We start from the raw sequence: 19,505 nt of genomic DNA, 5'->3' as shown, positions 1-19,505 counted from the left end.
ATCATTCGACAGTCTTAAAACTGTGGAAACAAATTACAGTCTTTCGCGGATCTGGGATGCGATCAAAGGAGTGCAGGAATCATTAGACAATCACAAAGCAAGCCACCAGACTCCTTTGAATGAGGCATCTATTATTCCCTTGCCTCCCAACAACACGAGAGAAGTGAGGGTGCAACGCGAAGTCTAGATGGCCATACCCTTCCATGAGGGAACTTCCCTCTCTCCCTTGGATGAAGCACCCCCATCACCTGTAGACCTATTGGAGAGGACTGACGAACCCCCAACCTCCTCTCCCTCCCCAGTGCCTCTGGTGAAAGATAGGTCTTCAGCGACGATCACCAGCCCTCGTGAGTCTTCTGACCCTATCTCTCCCCCACCCCAACCCCCACCGTGGATGAAGATGTGATTGATCATGAGGGGACTGAGGGCTGGCAAACACAAACAAGTAGGAAAAAGAAAAGACCATCTCAATTGTCTGCTGGACCAAAGCCCATCATTCGTGAATCACCTCGCCCAAAACCTGAAAAGAGATGTCACGTTGTGATTCACAATTTATGCTCATCGGTGAAGCTAGACGCCATAGTAGAGAGAGTCAAGTTTCTCACGGGCTCCAACCCTCCTATCTCCCACGAACTCCATGCAAGTTTAAACAAAGTGGCCTACATGATTACCTGCCTATTTCAACACCTCAATGTTCTTAAAGGTGAGAATTTCGGTCCTAATATAAAAGTCTCAAGATACAACCTAATCCGGGACCAACCTCCCCCAGGGGAACTTCCTGACACCCCAAGTAGGGGTTCAGGCACAGACTCACCTTCTACCACAAGTGCCAGCCATCCTCCCAAGCCGAGTGAATGCCCACCCCCGCTGGCCAACCCCTCATCCACCCAAATGATCAACTCATTCATTTCCCATCTTCGTGAGTTGCCATGGATACACTAGATATAACCTCTTAGAATATTTTTGGCCTCAAGCGGAACATTCCTCAACTTAACATGTTCTGCAAAAACTTCAAAGGCATCATTGCATTACAAGAAACGCTCCCCTGGCCTCATGACCTTGCCTTCTGCGATTCAGTGCATGAAGACTTTACAGCTTTCTCAACCTCATCGATGCAAGTTACAGATCACATTGCAACCGGTTGTCCGAAAGGGGACCTTTCTTTCCTGTAGCACAAATCATTAGACAATATGGTAAATGTGTTGACCTATAGGAGTGATAGATTGCTGGGGCTTCAAGTAATGGTAGGGGACTCTAAGATCCTAACAATTAATGTTTATCTGCCCTGGGAAAAGAACAATAATTTTGATCAATACTGCATGATCCTAGGTGAGTTACACAGCATTATTCAGAATTCTACTGCTGATCATATTTGTATAATTGGGGACCTTAATTCTCACCCCACAAAACAATTTTATAACAAACTTACTTGCTTTTATCAAAATCACGCTCTGAATTAGCGATGTAATGCTCCTCCCTCCCTCTTCCTATACCTATGTACAAAACAGAACGGACAAAGTTACAACACCCTGGCTGGACCACTGCATCACATCCCCTCAACCTCATGTTGCTATTGTGACCTGCAACATTTGATACGATCTTGCAATGGTCTATGATCACATCCCTTTACAGGTGTCATTCAGTATCCCATCCCTCCCTACCGTGAACCCCGTAACTGATCACCCACCTGCGGTTAACTGAGATTTTAAAAACCAACAGAAAACCAGAACCTTTAGGGAAACCACAGAAATCAGGCTGTGGTCAATAGTTCAATCGGCAGACGCCTTACTGTGCACCAACCCAAAATGTAGAAATGATCACCATAGGAGAGATTCAAAAGAATTCTATTCGGATATAATTTCCGCTATGCTTGCCTCCGGCAGGGATACCTTTAGATCTCGTCAAGGGAACTCTCGTAATATACCTGGATGGAATGACTTCGTTAAAGATCTATATACACATTCACGAGAAATGTTTCTACTGTGGAGGCAAAATGGTAGCCCAAGGGAAGGACACTCTGCACTGCTAATGAGGCAGGCGAGAGCTCAGTTCAAACTTGCCCTTAAGCATTGCAGACTGAATGAAAAGCAACTAATAGCTGATGCATTGTTCAGGAAATTAGAATCTGGCGATTACCCCCGTCTTTGGAAGGACATTCAATCCCTAAATCCCAAAAACTAAAAAGCTTTCACAGACAGTAGAAGCTGTTGGTGACGAGGCTATCGCAAGAATGTGGGGCGATCACTTCAGCACTATCCTGAACCGCATAAACGTTCAAGACTCCCGAAGGAATGTAAATAACCTCTTTATTGACAATATTCTGTTTCATTTCGCCAATCGTATTACGCCAGGTAACATCAGCGATGCCACAAACAACCTATCTAATAATAAATCGTCCGGTTGCCATGGTCTGCCTGCTGAAGCTTTCAAATTCTGCCATCCGATAATTTACATTTTGCTAGTTGCTCTATTCAATCTGCGAGCATGATTCACCAGTTTCTCCCAGAATCCCTACTCTTAGTTCACTTAATGCCATTAATAAAAAAACAAGTTAAATGATGCAGCTGACCCTGGCAATTATCGCCTGGTTGCAATTACTACAATTGGGTCGAAGATACTTGAGCCAGTTCTTCTAGTGAGACGTCTCCGCTTTCTACACATTACTGACAACCAGTTCGTCTTTAAAGCAAAACACTCAACCGACACCTGCATCTACATCCTGAAAGAATTGCTGAACTATTACCTAACATCAGACTCTCCTGTTTTCCTATGTTTTGTAGATGTGAGAAAAGCATTTGACAGAGTAAACTGCCTGAAGCTCTTCCTGAAGCTGCACAAACAAGGCACACCTCTATATCTAATTGGCATTTTATGTTGTTGGTTCTCCACACAGCAGTTCTGTGTCAAATGGGCTAACATACTGCTGTACACCTTCGGCTCCCTAAACGGGCTCTGGCAAGGGGGCATTCTCTCTCCATACCTGTTTAACACGTACACAGATGCCCTGAATGTCAAACTGAACTCACTCCCAATCGGATGCACTATCAACGAAACAACAATAAACAACCTCTGTTGCGCCGACGATATGGTTCTGATTTACCCATCAGTGCCAGGTCTCCAGCGACTCATCGACACCTGCCGCCAACATGCAGAAGAATTTGATATCCTGTACAACGAAACAAAGGCCCAGTGTCTGTCGCTGCTCCCGATATCGCTTAAGCATATTGCAGAACCACAAATTTTCTACTATTCATTATATACATCAGATATGACTTCACCACCAGAGTACTGTCTTGATGTCTGCTTTGCAGATGATATAACTCAAATAGTTATACACCCAGAAAAACGCACTCGAAGAAGGGATCCAACTTTGAAAAGACAAGTAGCACAAAAACAATGAACCAAATTGAAAGAATAAATCAATTTGAAAAGAAGTGCTAGATAAAGACAAATAAATCTAAATTCCAAATAGTATTAGTGTCTGCTTACAAACCTGCACAAACAATGTTAGACCAACAACCGATGAATTTTACTAAAAGCACAAGAATACTAGGAATGCAATTCGGACAAAGAGGAATATCAAGACACGTGAGAGAAAGGCTAAGAATAGCAAGAACACAAAATACAAAGCTAAAACGGTTTAGGAATATGAACACAAATATCAAAATCCATTTCTACAAAAGCCTAATCAGACCAATAATGGAATATCCACCAATACCCACGTGTTTAGCATCGACTTCCAATATAAGTGCATTACAAAAAATTTCAAAATAAGATACTAAGGTCCGCAGTGAGAAACAATCAAGAAGATGACGATCTGAATATAGAACAAATACACAAAAATACAAAGTAGAACCAGTTAATCAAAGATTATACAGACTGGCAACCAACATATGGAGCAAACTAGATCAATACAACAGTGAATTAACAGAAGAATCCGTAGCAGAAGAGAGAAACCACCCAAACAACATAGACCACAGATGGTGGAGGAGTATCTTCATATATTCATCGTGATGAACCTCAACCATTATGTTATTAAGAAAAGCCTTGTGAAAAAGTAATATTTAGAATTTACTATGTAGGTATCATGCAAAATCATTATGATAATTAACATCAAGGTTAAAATGAGGAAATTGGAACTTATTTTTTATTTTATTTTATGTTTTAGATATGATTATACTAATAAGAAATAAAATTCAAAATATGCAATATGTACAATTTACCATGTTGTTATAATGTAAAATTATTATTGTATTATGTTAATATTAGAAAAATTGTACCCGTACCCTTACCTAAGTAAAATTGTGGATAAACCACACTTGACATTACTCTTACTAATATTTCACTTTCTAAACTATTCCCTACCATGGTTAGCTAGCTAACTGCCCTCACTCTTCTTTCACCCATCTTACCTATCAGCTAAAAAAAAAAAAAAAAAAAAAAAATTTCCTCGGAAATCATCGTTTCGAATTCGTGCATTAATTTCCGTATTTGGGCCACGCTATCACGGACAGATATAGAACACAGGCGTCGTAAACTATGTACAACTGGCAACATGGTTGCACGGAGGTTTGTCTTCTGTCACCGAGAAACGAAACTGCTGTTCTTCTGCTCGTGCTGCTACAGTATATATGGGTGTTCCCTTTGGACAAACTACACCCGAGAGACCGTGAGACATATCACTCTTCTTCACAGTGACATTCTGAGACGCCTCACAAACACTCCTCGCTATCACTAAGCCACGCATATGTTCATAGAAAAACGCGAACAATGTCCAGTCTGATCACCCGACTGAGAAACAGCAGCAATTCGCTCATACAAAGCATCCTAAGCAGTGAGGCGAGATCTAAATTGTGAGAAAGCTTGGATAATGAGGCGTCTGTTTCTCAAATGACTTATTCTCTGTTTTTGCAATTTTGAAGTGTCATCTCCAGAATATGTAAATATTATTATTATTATTAATATTATTATTATTATTATTATTATTATTATTATTATTATTATTATTATTCTACGTTTCTTGTTATTTTTGGTATTTTTACTTTTTTATTATCACTGTGATTAATATCATTGTTCAATTTTGCAATTTTCAATATTCGTATTTAGCCTTCTGCACCTGACTTGTATAACCACATAAGGTCCCCAGATGGAAATTAACCGTCTGCAAACTGTACTTTTATTGTTATCATTTTAAATTTTTTTCTATTATTCTCCATATAATTACTGTCACTACCGTTATTATGAATTTATTTTCTACTTTTTCAGCAACTGTGTGAATACTGCCGATATTTTTAATACTGCCGATATTTTTATCATGTTACTTTATGCATCTAGACTGTGTGTATTGTGTTTGTATATTCCATGTGTAAGGCCCTGAGCCGAAATAAAGAATATTATTATTATTATTATTATTATTATTATTATTATTATTATTATTATTATTATATGCATATATGTATATATATATATATGTGTGTATATATATATATATGTGTGTGTGTGTTGTATGTATATGTAAATATATATATATATATATATATATATATATATATATATATATATGTATATATATATATATGTATGTATGTATGTATGTATACATATGTGTGTATATATATATATATATATATATATATATATATATATATATATATATATATATATATATATATATATATATATATATATATATATATATATATATATATATATATATATATATATATATATCTATATATATGTATATATGTATGTACATGTATATATATACATACATATATATGCGTGTATATATATATGTATGTGTATATGTATATATATATATATATATATATATATATATATATATATATATATATATATATATATATATATATATATATAAATATATATATATATATATATATATATATGTATATATGTGTGTGTGTACATATGTATGTATGTATGTATATGTAGCCTATATGTATATATATATATATATATATATATATATATATATATATATATATATATATATATATATATATATATATATATATATATATAAACAGTATACTCTGACTGACATTACAACCAAACCCCAGTCTTTCAAATATTCCAGGATGTTACCTATTCACCCACACAGGTTAAAAAGAAGTTGGAACCTTGGTACTCCGTGCCTTAGGTTTTTCGCAGAGAGCTGCCACCTAACATACTAGTAAATTTATCCAACTTCCTGACCCAGATGTGAGTTAACTGTTAGCCTTTCATTCGAAGTACCCATTCACCAAGGTGAATTGGTAACGCCTTGACCTCTCATTTGAAAGACAGGTGTTTGGTCCCAATGTCAGTCAGAAATTTATTTCGTTGGAACATATTGTCATATGTTCATTATTTCTATCATATTCATGATGAACAGGTAATTTGAATGAAATGTTACCAACTGACTCACTGCTGGGTCAGAGAGTTGTATAAATCAGTTGGTATGTTAGGTGACAGCCTGCTCACGAAAAACCTTAGGTACAGAGCACTAAGGTTCCATTCAAACTTCTTTAATGACCTATGCTGCTGAATTGATAACACCCTGGCCTCTCATTTGAAAGACAGGGGTTCAGTCCTGATGTAAGTCAGAAATTATTTTCTGCAAAACACGTTCCGATGGATTTATTATTTCTACCATATTCACGGTAAACAGGTAATTTGAATGAAATCTACAGCTTCTTACATAACCAGTGAATTGCTAACACCCTGGCCTTGATTTGAATGACAGGGATTCGTCCCGATGCGAGGCAGAAGCTTATCTCTGTGAAAATATACTCATGTGATCATTATCTCTCTCTCTCTCTCTCTCTCTCTCTCTCTCTCTCTATATATATATATATATATATATATATATATATATATATATATATATATATATATATATATATATATATATATATATATATATATATATATATATATATGTATGTATATATATATATATATATATATATATATATATATATATATATATATATATATATATATATACATATATATATATATATATATATATATATATATATATATATACATAAATATATATATATATATTATAATGTCACGATGCGTATCAAGTACCTGGTTATTACACAACTAATCTCAAAATTCAAAAATATACCTCACTTCAGCCAGATACCTGAACTCTCATAACATTAATTATTACGACTGAGTACTCTAAGGTAACAGTGATCCCTTAAGAAAAAACTTATTTATCAATCACTTGAAAAATCAAACTTAGTTTGTCAGAATATGTGTGAGGTATCAAAAATTAAACTAGAAATATTCTAGAGTAGAAGGGCATCACTCCATCAAACAACTCTAACTGTTTCCCTGGTCTTAATTCACTTCAGCAAAACTAAAAGAACAAAAAATGTTTATCACTTTGCCTTATGCACACATGATCAATCCTATTCACTGGTGATCAATAAATGAAACACTGTTTTTCTAAAAATGTTAAATACAAAAATTTATTTGCAAATTCAAAGTTTATAACTAGAATTCACAATCTGAAAAATTTATTATTACTTGAAAATAACACAACACTTAATTAATTCTTGAACTAAATTATGAAACAAAACTAATTCACAAAAACTTTATCAGGAATTTAAATCAATCAAGCGAAATTTACACTATCAAGAATTACTCAAGATTTAAAAAGAAAATCTTAATAAATGAAATATTAAATCAAGTATGCAATGTTAAATTACCAAGAAATATTAAAGTGCTTCGTAAATAAATGTTACATCACAACATCAAAAATGTGTAAATATGAAGAGATTGCAAACAGAAATACACATAAAAAAACACTTAAGGTTTATCAATAACAATTTCACTCTGCCAAAATTTCCTAACTTATCATACCATGGTATTAATAAGTAAAATTCACGTTATCTTTCACAAACTTGTGAAAACCTCTGTAAAACCTCTTGCTGCAGCTGCGTTGCCACAAAACACATTTTTTTTACCAGGCGCCGTTACAAATTAAATAACTTTACTAAATTCATATCTCAAAAGTTAATGCTAATATGTGACCACAAAACACTACGTTAAAAGTAATCTCTTTTTAAGAAGGAGAGAGAGAGAGGGAACCAAGCTAACTGGTCTCGGAAATCAGAATGAAACAGATTTTAGAATTCCAGTAACACGTGAAACAGTTACATGATGTCATTAAAGCATTTTGGGTGCGAGATACAAAAGTTCTAGAAGCAGGGAGGTGACGTCATTAAAGCATTTTGAGTGCGAGATACCATGGAGAAATTTCTAGAAGGAAAGTTACATCATCCCAGCAAAACGTTTTGAATGCAATCTTACAAAACATGGTGTAACTGACCAAGACATGTATTCTTTCTCTCAAAGTGGCGTACGTGACTCGAACAAGTAACATCATGAAATCACACTCTTGAGCTCGTATGGGACGAATCAGCATTTGTTATTCTAACATGTCATCACATTAACCAAGACAAAGCATTCGCTCTTATCTCAACTGATGACAATTGAAATGAAACAAGTCCTTGCTGGACAGACACACATGTTCATATACTACGCTTTTATCATGAAAGATATTATCATTCTAAACTACGTTACTATTAAAATTGTATTAACAATTCTAAATTATGCTATTAAGTTACTTAATTATTAGTTCTTTTGAGATCTGATGCCAAAGTAATATGACACATCAACAATCATCATCATTACACATAGCACACGAAAAAAAAAGTAAATATGTCAAAATTATAGGAGGATATATGTATTACAAGGAGGCAACATCATGAATATATATATATATATATATATATATATATATATATATATATATATATATATATATATATATATATATATATATATATATATATATATACATATACATATACATACACACACACACACACACACACACGTATATATATATATATATATATATATATATATATATATATATATATATATATATATATATATATATATATATATATATATATATGGATGTGTGTGAGTGAATGTGCTTGCGTGTCTGTTCGAGCTCCTGACTTAATTAGACAATAAATATTTTTCTACCTAGTTTTTGTATGTTCATTTATTAAATATAAATAACATAATATTTTGGAGAGATATAAATTGTACATTCCTGGGAAATCCTGTACATTAAACTATTATATTAGCTTACGACCCCAGTGTAAGTGAGACTGATGACAGCGGAATTACATATTTTATCAAAATAGGTGCATGTATGGTAAGTGCATATTCTTTGTATGAATCTTAAAACGGAACTCATTTCTCTTTCCGGCCGTTTCAGTGAAAATGTTTTGCATTTTTTATTGAATCTGGATCGATAAACATCAAATACGACTTTGTCAGGAAATCTTGTGGTTCATGTTCTTTTACTGATGAATCTATGGGTTCTGTAACTTTATTTAGGAAGGCAGATAGGCCATTTATGTACGTATGTATGTGATAAACACATTTGTTCCATAATTTGTTATAATTGAGAATATTTCCATAGTAAAGGGACCTGTAACATTAAGTGAAATCAAACGACTAATCTGATTTATATAATTATGATTTTCACATGAAATGTTATTATACAAATTTAGTTTAGAGCACAGATAATTAAACAATTAAATTTTATATTACCCTCTTCGTGAGCGGGTAATCAGAGAGAAAATTTCATTATATTTGTCCCTATGAGTTTCTATTAGTGACTTGACATAAAAAAATAAATAAACTAACCTGATTTAAAAAATAAATTCAATAAAATGCAAATAATATTTTTGTGACAACAGAAACCGGGTAAATGTAAGCTATGTTAAATAGGAGCAAATTACCCAAAGGTGGCCATATTTTCGTAGCCTCGTCCAGTATCAGAAACGGTTATGAGGCTTAGGAGAAAACTGCAGAGCAACAGTTCGACTTTATCTAAACTCAACATTCAACCTCCGTTCAAAATATTTCATTTATTCACCAGAGAATGATTGCCCTTGATGCATCTGCTGTCGAACCTCTCCCTTGCAATTGTTTTTTTATCACCTGTAATGATTGCTTATACTCGCCTTGAATAGCTTGAATTTGATTTACGTCAACTGGCGCCTTGCTAAGTAGACATGACGTGATGACTTAGAAGTTTAACACTGTATGAAATGATTTTATACTGGTGACGGCCATAGAAGGAAAGTACTCGCAAGAATGTTCATTTTCTTTTCTAAATTATTTTGATGCAAGATTTATTTCCATTTCTCCTCTTCCTCCTCACCCTCAGATTTTTTTTACCGTTTAACTGGCAAGACGAAGAAAGATGCAGGAACACACAAACACTAGCAGGAGAGAAAGTGAGAGAGAGAGATTTTCCTGCGTGTTTGAACTTAAGTGAACTTTCAACTGTCGGATAAAGAAAAATAAAGCAAATCGATGCATAGCAGAATATAAAGTTTACAATGGTACTTTCATTAGAAATAAAGGTTTATAAATCTTCAGGATTACTTGGGTTTTTCTCAAGAGCAAGGTAACTGAATCAGGAAAGGTAAAGAATGTGAATATCTGTAGAGAGCTTCACGCATAATTCCTAGCAAAATACGAGAGAACTATGATCCTGGTACATTGCATAATACTGCTTCCTATTATATTTTCCTGTGGGAAATGACAAACAACCTGATTATCAATACTCATTTCTTGACTCACCTCTGAAGTGGAACGGAGACCAGCCAGCGCAGGTTAAGTTCCTCACTTCCTTGACTGCCAAATTAGAGTTTGCCAGTCTTCCCCTCTCGGTGAATTCGTGTAGTAACAAACATAGTAATACAGTCGCTTTCCAGAGCTGTTTTACGTCTTGCTATTGCTGATAGCTGAGCAATAGCTGTTTTGTAACTTGTTATTCTTAACAGCTAAGCAATAACCTTTACAAACCCCTCTCGGGTTTCCATATTTGTAAAATAAAAAAATGTCAGTCATCATATGATAAGCTAGCTGCGTTCAATCACATGTTGAAATCGAGGATGTCTCTCTGAGCCATAATTCATAATGATTCCAGTTAGTATATTGCTAATGAATTATTTCTAATTTAACAGGAATAAATCCTTTATGAAGGCTCATATATACCATATATGAAAACCATTTAGAATGATTATATTACATATTTCGCTTTTCTTTTTTAGCTAAGCGATTTTTCTTGGAGATATACTGAACAAATGTAAATGGAAACAGTGCCTACATAATCAGTGAGTCAAGGCTGACGAAGGCCTGGTGTCAGTCTGGGTGCTCATAGAGACAAAGGGCTATGTCACTGGAAGTCATCAAGTTCTGATAGAGCGTTTGTTCATTAGCTTTCATGGGCGTTATAGAAAGTGTGAAGGATTCAATTTGAGTACAGGTTAGACATTTCAGGATGAGATTCCCTAGTGCTCAGATCCACTTTCCTGGGAAACTGTGTGTATTGCCTGTGAGATGTATTGAACATAAGTCAACATAAATGGAGGGGAATGTGACATCATGACACAGTTGTGTTTGACTTATTCTGACTCTTTTGTTGATAGCATTATGTTATATTTTTACCTGGTTAAGTGGGTTAACAATTCTGGAATGCAGATATTCCCACTTCATTCCTATTTTGATTCCAATCAATCTGCCATTGTTGGACTATGGAATAAACTATATTTTTGTAGACATGTTTTTGCTGTTCTTCCTTAGTTCAGTTAGGGACTTGGATAACGAGAGAGAGAGAGAGAGAGAGAGAGAGAGAGAGAGAGAGAGAGAGAGAGAGAGAGAGAGAGTGCTTACCCAGTGAGCAGGCCGGCTATCACTACCGTGGTTTCTATGAGATATAAGTTGATTATGATATTGATCTTATATCAGATGTCGAAGGTTATGACCCTATCTGACCTTGTATAATAGGGTATAATAGTGGTGGCAGCTTGACTTTATGACCTTTAACAGCTTTTGAAGGGACTGGTAATGGGGACATTAGGCTGTAATAGGGCATGTTCCAATAATCTTTGAGACGTTCGGTTGGTAGTACTTTTGATGACCTAGGTGTTTTTTGCATTCGGCCAAGATAATCAGATGATTCATGGTCAGTAGCTAATGGCCTGTGCTGATGTAAGTGTGTTTGTGTGTCAGAGTCATCAATTTGGAAATTGTAAGACATGGTCGATCTCAAAAGTTTCTGAGGTATTGGATGGCTGAAGCCGGAGATGCAGTTCGAGACCTTAGGTCGCTCTTTAAGATTTGCAAAGGCCAGGATTCTTTGGTTAGGTTTAGTGCCAGATGCTTTGATGATGCAAGAGATTTTTTAAAGAAATTAAGAGCGTCTAGTTGGGTAAAGGGTAACAATATTTCTGTGGATGACCTAGAGAAATTGCTTCAATTTGCATGGGGAAGAAGTCTTATAAAGGTATTTTATCTGAAGGTGTGGTTTTGGGCCTTGGTATGGTTGCTCTGGTGAAGGTCTGAGTGAAAGACGTGAAAATTCCCAGACAGGTGTGTGTAAGTGAGGGTAGCGAGAAGCTCAAGGGTGTAGTGAGCACGGTTTCCTTAAGCGATTTGTCCAATACATGGCGTACTTGGGTAGAATTACTAAACTGTAATGATTCAGTTCAGAGATATCAGAAGGATACGTATGTGGTACATTTTAGAGATTGGGTTGATGAAAATAATTTGGTTGCTGATGTAGAGGATAACAATGAATTTCCAAAGGGAGAATTACAGTTTGGGAGACAGGTTTTTAGGGATCATTTACCTAATGCTGATTATGAAGAGTATACAGAGGGGTGGAAAATGTTTTGGCTGTGTTTGCAGATATTGTCACTCTTAAAGGAGATAAGTTTGGGTTAACTAATATGTTAAAACACAAGGTTCATTTAGAAGATAAGACTAAGCCTATTTTTGTCCCTTCATATAGGATTCCTTTTAAGATTAGGAAACAGGTAGAGCAAGAGGTCAATAAATGGGAAGAGGAAGGTATGATTAGGCCCCAGTTCCTCACCTTTTAATTTCTGTTGTTATAAGTGTCTAAGAAGGATGTGTGTGTGCAGATTTTCATAAGCTGAATGATAAGTCGATCCCAGACCGCTATCCTGTGGCATGTTTGCCAGATTTGTTTATAGAAATCTGGGGTAAAAATATTTACTCTTCAATTCATCTGATGCAGGGGTTTTTGCAAGTTCCTCTTAGTGAGGAGAGTCACAAATATACTGCTTTTTCTTTGCTGAAGGGACATGAATTTACACAGATGTCATTTGGTTTGTTGGGTAGCCCTATAACTTTTATGAGATTAGTAAGTAAAGTTTTGCATAGATTGCCTCTGATTCTGTAGAGAAACATTTAGAGGTCCTTAGGGAGATTCTTAGGAGGCTTAGGTTAGCGGGTTTGAAAATTAAATTAGCCAGTGTGATTTCTTGAAGAAGCAGATAGTATATTTGGGTCATGTTATTTCTAAGAAAGGTGTCAGGGTAAATGGGGACAAGGTTAGGGCAATCATGGATTTTCCTTCTAAAAATAAGAAGCAGATTCGTTCTTTCTTGGGCATGGTGGGATTTTTCCGTAAGTTTGTAAAAGGTTTTTCCACCCTATCGTCTCGTCTTTAACAGACGTGTTGAGGGATGATGTTCAGTTGGAGTGGGGTTAGAGGCAGCAGTTGGCCTGTCAGAAAATTAAAGAGGCTTTAATGAGTCCTCCGGTGCTGAAGTTTCCAGATTTCGAGCAACCTTCCACACTGGTGACAGATGCCAGTCACGAGGGCATAGGAGCTTGCCTTATGCTGAAATTTAAGGGTAAATTGCATCCTATCACATTCTACTGTAGGAAGTTTAAGACGCGAGGGAGTAATGAGATGTCTACATGCAGTAGACCTTTCCAATGTGTCCATATGGACATACTTTCCAATTTCTGTTAGTCTAGTTATGGGCACAGACATTTGTGGTTATTGTGGATGCATTACCTAGGTTTGTAGAGATTTTCCTTTGAAGCATAAGACAGCAGAGGAGGTAGCAGTTGCGTTTTTTAAGAGGTTTACTCATCGTTATGGGGCTCCTGAGGTCTTTATTACAGATAATGGAGAAAATTTGTGAATAAGACGTCAGAGTGTCTTGCGGAGGTTATGGGAATTTGGAAAGTAACTATTATTCCATATAGACCAGAAGCTAATGGGTTATGTGAGTGGGCCAATAGGAGGGTAACTGAGGCTCTCAGAATCACTGTAGTGGGTAATGATGTGAATTGGGATTGGATATCACACAGGTTCGGCATACCATTAATACTATGTTTAGCAATACTATTGCGATATCTCCCACTGAGGCAGTCTTTGGTTATCCAGTGTGAGGCGCGTTTGATTTGTTATCCATTCCACCTGGATGTGATGATACGGTTAGATTGTTGGTCTCTACTGTTAAGGAAAGATATGCGCTCCTTGCTAGGAATCTTGAGTTGAAGATGCAGGAAATGGTTAACAGGAGCAATTCAAGGCCAGATAATGTTAAAGTTGCTGTTGGTGACAGGGTCTTTGTGAAGATAAATGTCAGGAATCAGTTGAATTATAAATAAGGGCCTAAGTTTGAGGGTCCATTTCAGGTTGTGGAAATAAAGAAAGGGAATAGGTTTGTTGTTCGAGATGAAAAAACGGGATTGTCCAGGTTGACACATATATCTAAGATCAAGAAGACAGCTTAAGGGGAATTTATGGGTTAATTATTTGTTTCTCTTCCTTTTTGTTATGTACTTTTACTCTTTTTTTTTTATTTTATTTGTCGCGTCGCATTGCGTCACTTTCACACTAATTCATGACTCACCGTGAATCGCCAACCCAGTTTAACAATGTTTTCTACGGGCCTTTGAAAGAAACCGTTCACACCGAATGCATCGAGAGACGTCATGTCGTATCGAGTCAAGTCACAAATAGAGCTGGACCTATTTTTGACATCAGTCATAGTGAGTCTCACGTGCCGATAAACTTGGTTCGGGAGCGGCCTGCTGTTTCTGACGCTAAAAAGTGACCCCAAACACCATGATCGTGACTTCATTGCCACCTTAGGATTTAAGCAATACATTTTGATTGTATATTACTATGGACTATTAGCCACTCAAAATAGCTTAAATTATCAATATCCCTTTTCTTTCCATAAGCCTGTCATTTATAATAATCATGTTATCTGTTATGTTAGGTAGGTTTTCCACTTTTCATGTAGTCTGAAAACCTGATATTAAAGTCTTTTACACAGTTTAAACCTCAAAAGTAAATGTGGAGCTCTCCCCCAAAATTACCTGGTAATGAAATACTCGATATTTCAATGTTTTCTTTTAACTTTGGAAAAGTAACTTTGTTTCTCTCTCTCTCTCTCTCTCTCTCTCTCTCTCTCTCTCTCTCACATATGGTTGAAATTTCCAAATTGCAGCTTCTTGGTGTTCAAATGATGCACCCAGATTCTAGGCTTACTTTTTTACGTTTGCGACGCCAAAGCCACACCAAAGCATTAATTTTACCAAAAGAATATGCACCCATTCTCATAAAAAGCTACTGTGCCAATGTCGCAGAAATAAGATGCAAATGAGTACAGATTTGACTTAAGTTGACGCATTTTGTGTGAAAAAGATTTAGTCAAAATGACTTGCACCAAATGAATTGACGTGACTCGACTTGACGCGACGCATTTGGTGTGAACGCACCCTTAGGGTGCGTTCACACCAAATGCGTCACATCGCGTCGCGTCGAGTCACACTAATTCATGACTCACCGTGAATCGCCAACCCAGTTTAACACTGCTTTCTATGGTCCTTTGAAAGAAACCGTTCACACCGAATGCATCGAGTGACGTCACGTCGCTTCGAGTCAAGTCACAAGTAGAGCTTGACCTATTTTTGATGTCAGTCATAGTGAGTCTCACGTGCCGATCGGAAGTTCTATGCTGGTCAGACTACTGATAAACTTGGTTCGGGAGCGGCCTGCTGTTTATGATGCTACAGTAGTAACCCCAAACACCATGATCGTGACTTCATTGCCACTTTATGGAAAGAAGTTGCTGCTGCAATGTCATGCACAGGTAAAAGTAAAAAATTTTATTCACTTTAAACCATTTATTATGATTTGAGCAAAACACTTTGATTGTATATTACTATGGACTATAGGCTAACCTAAATTAGCCACTCAAAATAGCCTAAATTATCAATATCCCTTTTCTTTCCTTAAGCTTGTCATTTATAATAATCATGTAATCTGTTATGTTAGGTACGTTTTCCACTTTTCATGCAGTCTGAAAACCTGATATTAAAGTCTTTTACACAGTTTAAACCTCAAAAGTAAATGTGGAGCTCTCCCCCAAAATTACCTGGTAATGAAATACTCGAAATTTCAATGTTTTCTTTTAACCTTGATCTCTCTCTCTCTCTCTCTCTTACACCTACTGTATTTCAACATGAAGCAAGCATATATACTGTATATATATATTTAATTTCCCTCTCTCTCTCTCTCTCTCTCTCTCTCTCTTAATCTCTCTATATATATATATATATATATATATATATATATATATATATATATATATATATATATATATACATATATATATGTGTGTGTATATATATATATATATAGTTTCCATTTTGAGAAGAATAGGCCTAAGCTATATGAATGTATCTCTCTCTCTCTCTCTCTCTCTCTCTCTCTCTCTCTCTCTCTCAATAAGCAGCTAAACTGTCAGTATTAGTGCAATGTGCCATTTGTATTTAAAAATTCTTCAAAAAAATAAAGATTGGTGAAATTAAAGTACTGACAGTTGTATACAGGTAGCCTATATTTGGTATATTTACTATTAACTGCACATTTTGTTGGATTGCTCTGCCTTGCCATTCAAGGGCTCCAGCTGGGGAAACAAAATATTCTTTCAATATATCACGAACTGCCATAGACTCTGTTGTAGGTCTACTGCTTCTTGTTGCTGTCAAGCTTGAGTTTGAGGGCTGGGAATGTGGTGCATCATGAATTGGATAGTAGTTAAAATTGTTTTCGTGTTGAATGAAATTATGGAGTACACAAATGCTTTTCACAGCTGCTTCAAATACCTCAACACTCGTCTCCATTGACGTTTGAAGTATCCCAAATTTCTTAACTGAAAAGGAAAAAAGTCTATTACCTCTCGAGAAGTTAAGAGGGCACTGTGGCTATTAGAATTACATATGTGTCAGGTAAAAGTGACCAGTAGATTCTACATATATATTTCAGACTAAAAAGCAATAAAAACGATTGCCCACTTGGCTACGATGGTGAGGATGGGTCTATTCCAGCTCTAATAAATATATCTGAAAACGACAGGTATATGTATGTACGAGAGGTAATACACTTTTATCCTTCTCGTGGTCAGGTCGGCAACAGGACCTCCTTGTGGTTATGGTGACGCGGGTTCGTTTCCTGTGACCGGCATCACAGTCTCTTCAATTTCTTGCGTTTGGATCTTACGGCTTCGCAGTTACAAGCATATCCAAAAAAGTGCGAAGAATTCGAGAAGTTAAGAGGCATTGGCTATTAGAATTACACACACACACACACGCATACACACATATGTGTATGTATATATATATGTATATATATATATATATATATATATATATATATATATATATATATATATATATATATATATATATATATATATATATATATATATATATATATATATATATATATATATATATATATATATATAAGGGTGCGGCATAAGTAACGCCCTTTTTAATTTTATATCTTATAATGTATATTTTCTTTATTATTTTCTTTAATTAATTTGCTAAATCTTCATTTTTTTAGATATTTTATACAACCATGAGATTAACAAAGGAACAGAGAGTAAAAGCAATTTAATTGTACTATCAAAACAATAAAAATGGTGCTGAAACCGCAAGATTATCAGCTGAATTTAACATCCCATGGGTGCAAAGCCGAAATATCACAAGTTTGATTAGAAAATTTGAAACCACAGGAAGTGTAAGCGATGCTCAAAGAGCGTGTAGACCAGTTGTTGCAAAAGCTTAGAAAAGTCCAATGAACTACAAGAATCGTTGCTGCGTTCTCCTCAAAAATCCAGTAGGCGTCTTTCTGCAGAGTTAGTAATTAGTATTTGTATTGAACATTATTAAACCGAATAAGCATTATATTAATTTTGTTAATGTATTATATTAATCTATTAACCTGTGGCAATACATTCATGTTCGAAAAAATAAAGGATAATCAAAAAGGCTTTAATTTTGTTCCACTTAAATAAAAGGCGTTACTTATGCCACTTTCCCTGTTATATGTATATATATATATATATATATATATATATATATATATATATGTATATATATATATATATGTATATACTCTAACTATTATATGCTCTTTAGTATATATGTATATATCACTAGTGTATATAGTACATTATATAATATATATAATATATAGTATATAATATATATATATATATAACATATATATATACTATATATATATACTTTACTATATTTATACTTTTTCTATACTATCTCTCCTCATATATATATATAATTATATACTATAATATAATAATATAATATATGTATATATTATATATATACTGTATATATAAAGATAGATATATATATATATATATATATATATATATATATATATATATATATATATAGATATATATATATATATATATATATATATATATATATATATATATAATATATATATATATATATATATATATATTTATACTATATATATATATATATATATATACATATATATATATATATATATATATATATTATATATATATATATATAACATATATATATATATATATATATATATATATATATATATTTATATATATAATAATATATATATGTATATGTATAATATATATATATATATATATATATATATATATATATATATATATATATATATATATATATATATATATATATATATATATATATACTGTATATATATATGTATATATATATATATATATATATATATATATATATATATATATATATATATATATATATATATATATATATATATATATATATATATATATAATATATATATATATATATATATATATATATATATATATATATATATATATATATATATATATATAAATATATATATATATATATATATATATATATATATATATATATATATATATATATTAATATATATATATATATATATATATATATATATATATATATGCTCAACTATGCTACTGCTCTTCTTTGCTCTTATATATAATCTATATACCAGGTGTTTCGAGATTACAGCCGTCCCCTCCACAGAACAAATGTAAAGTTTTGAAGTTTTCTGCAACAGCCTATCTCCAAGCACATTATTTTAAGTTTATATTAAGCTATTTTTCATTTTACATTTTCTTGTATTTTCAGACTGGTGACGGAGGTTAGATAAGCCATGACTAACGACTCCAGAGGAAATCAGATGGATTGACCGAATCCAG

This window comes from Macrobrachium rosenbergii, chromosome 12 (assembly GCF_040412425.1).
Source record: "Macrobrachium rosenbergii isolate ZJJX-2024 chromosome 12, ASM4041242v1, whole genome shotgun sequence".
NCBI classification, from domain to species: domain Eukaryota; kingdom Metazoa; phylum Arthropoda; class Malacostraca; order Decapoda; family Palaemonidae; genus Macrobrachium; species Macrobrachium rosenbergii.
The sequence above is the reverse complement of the archived record's forward strand: the minus strand, read 5'-3'. Positions refer to the sequence as shown.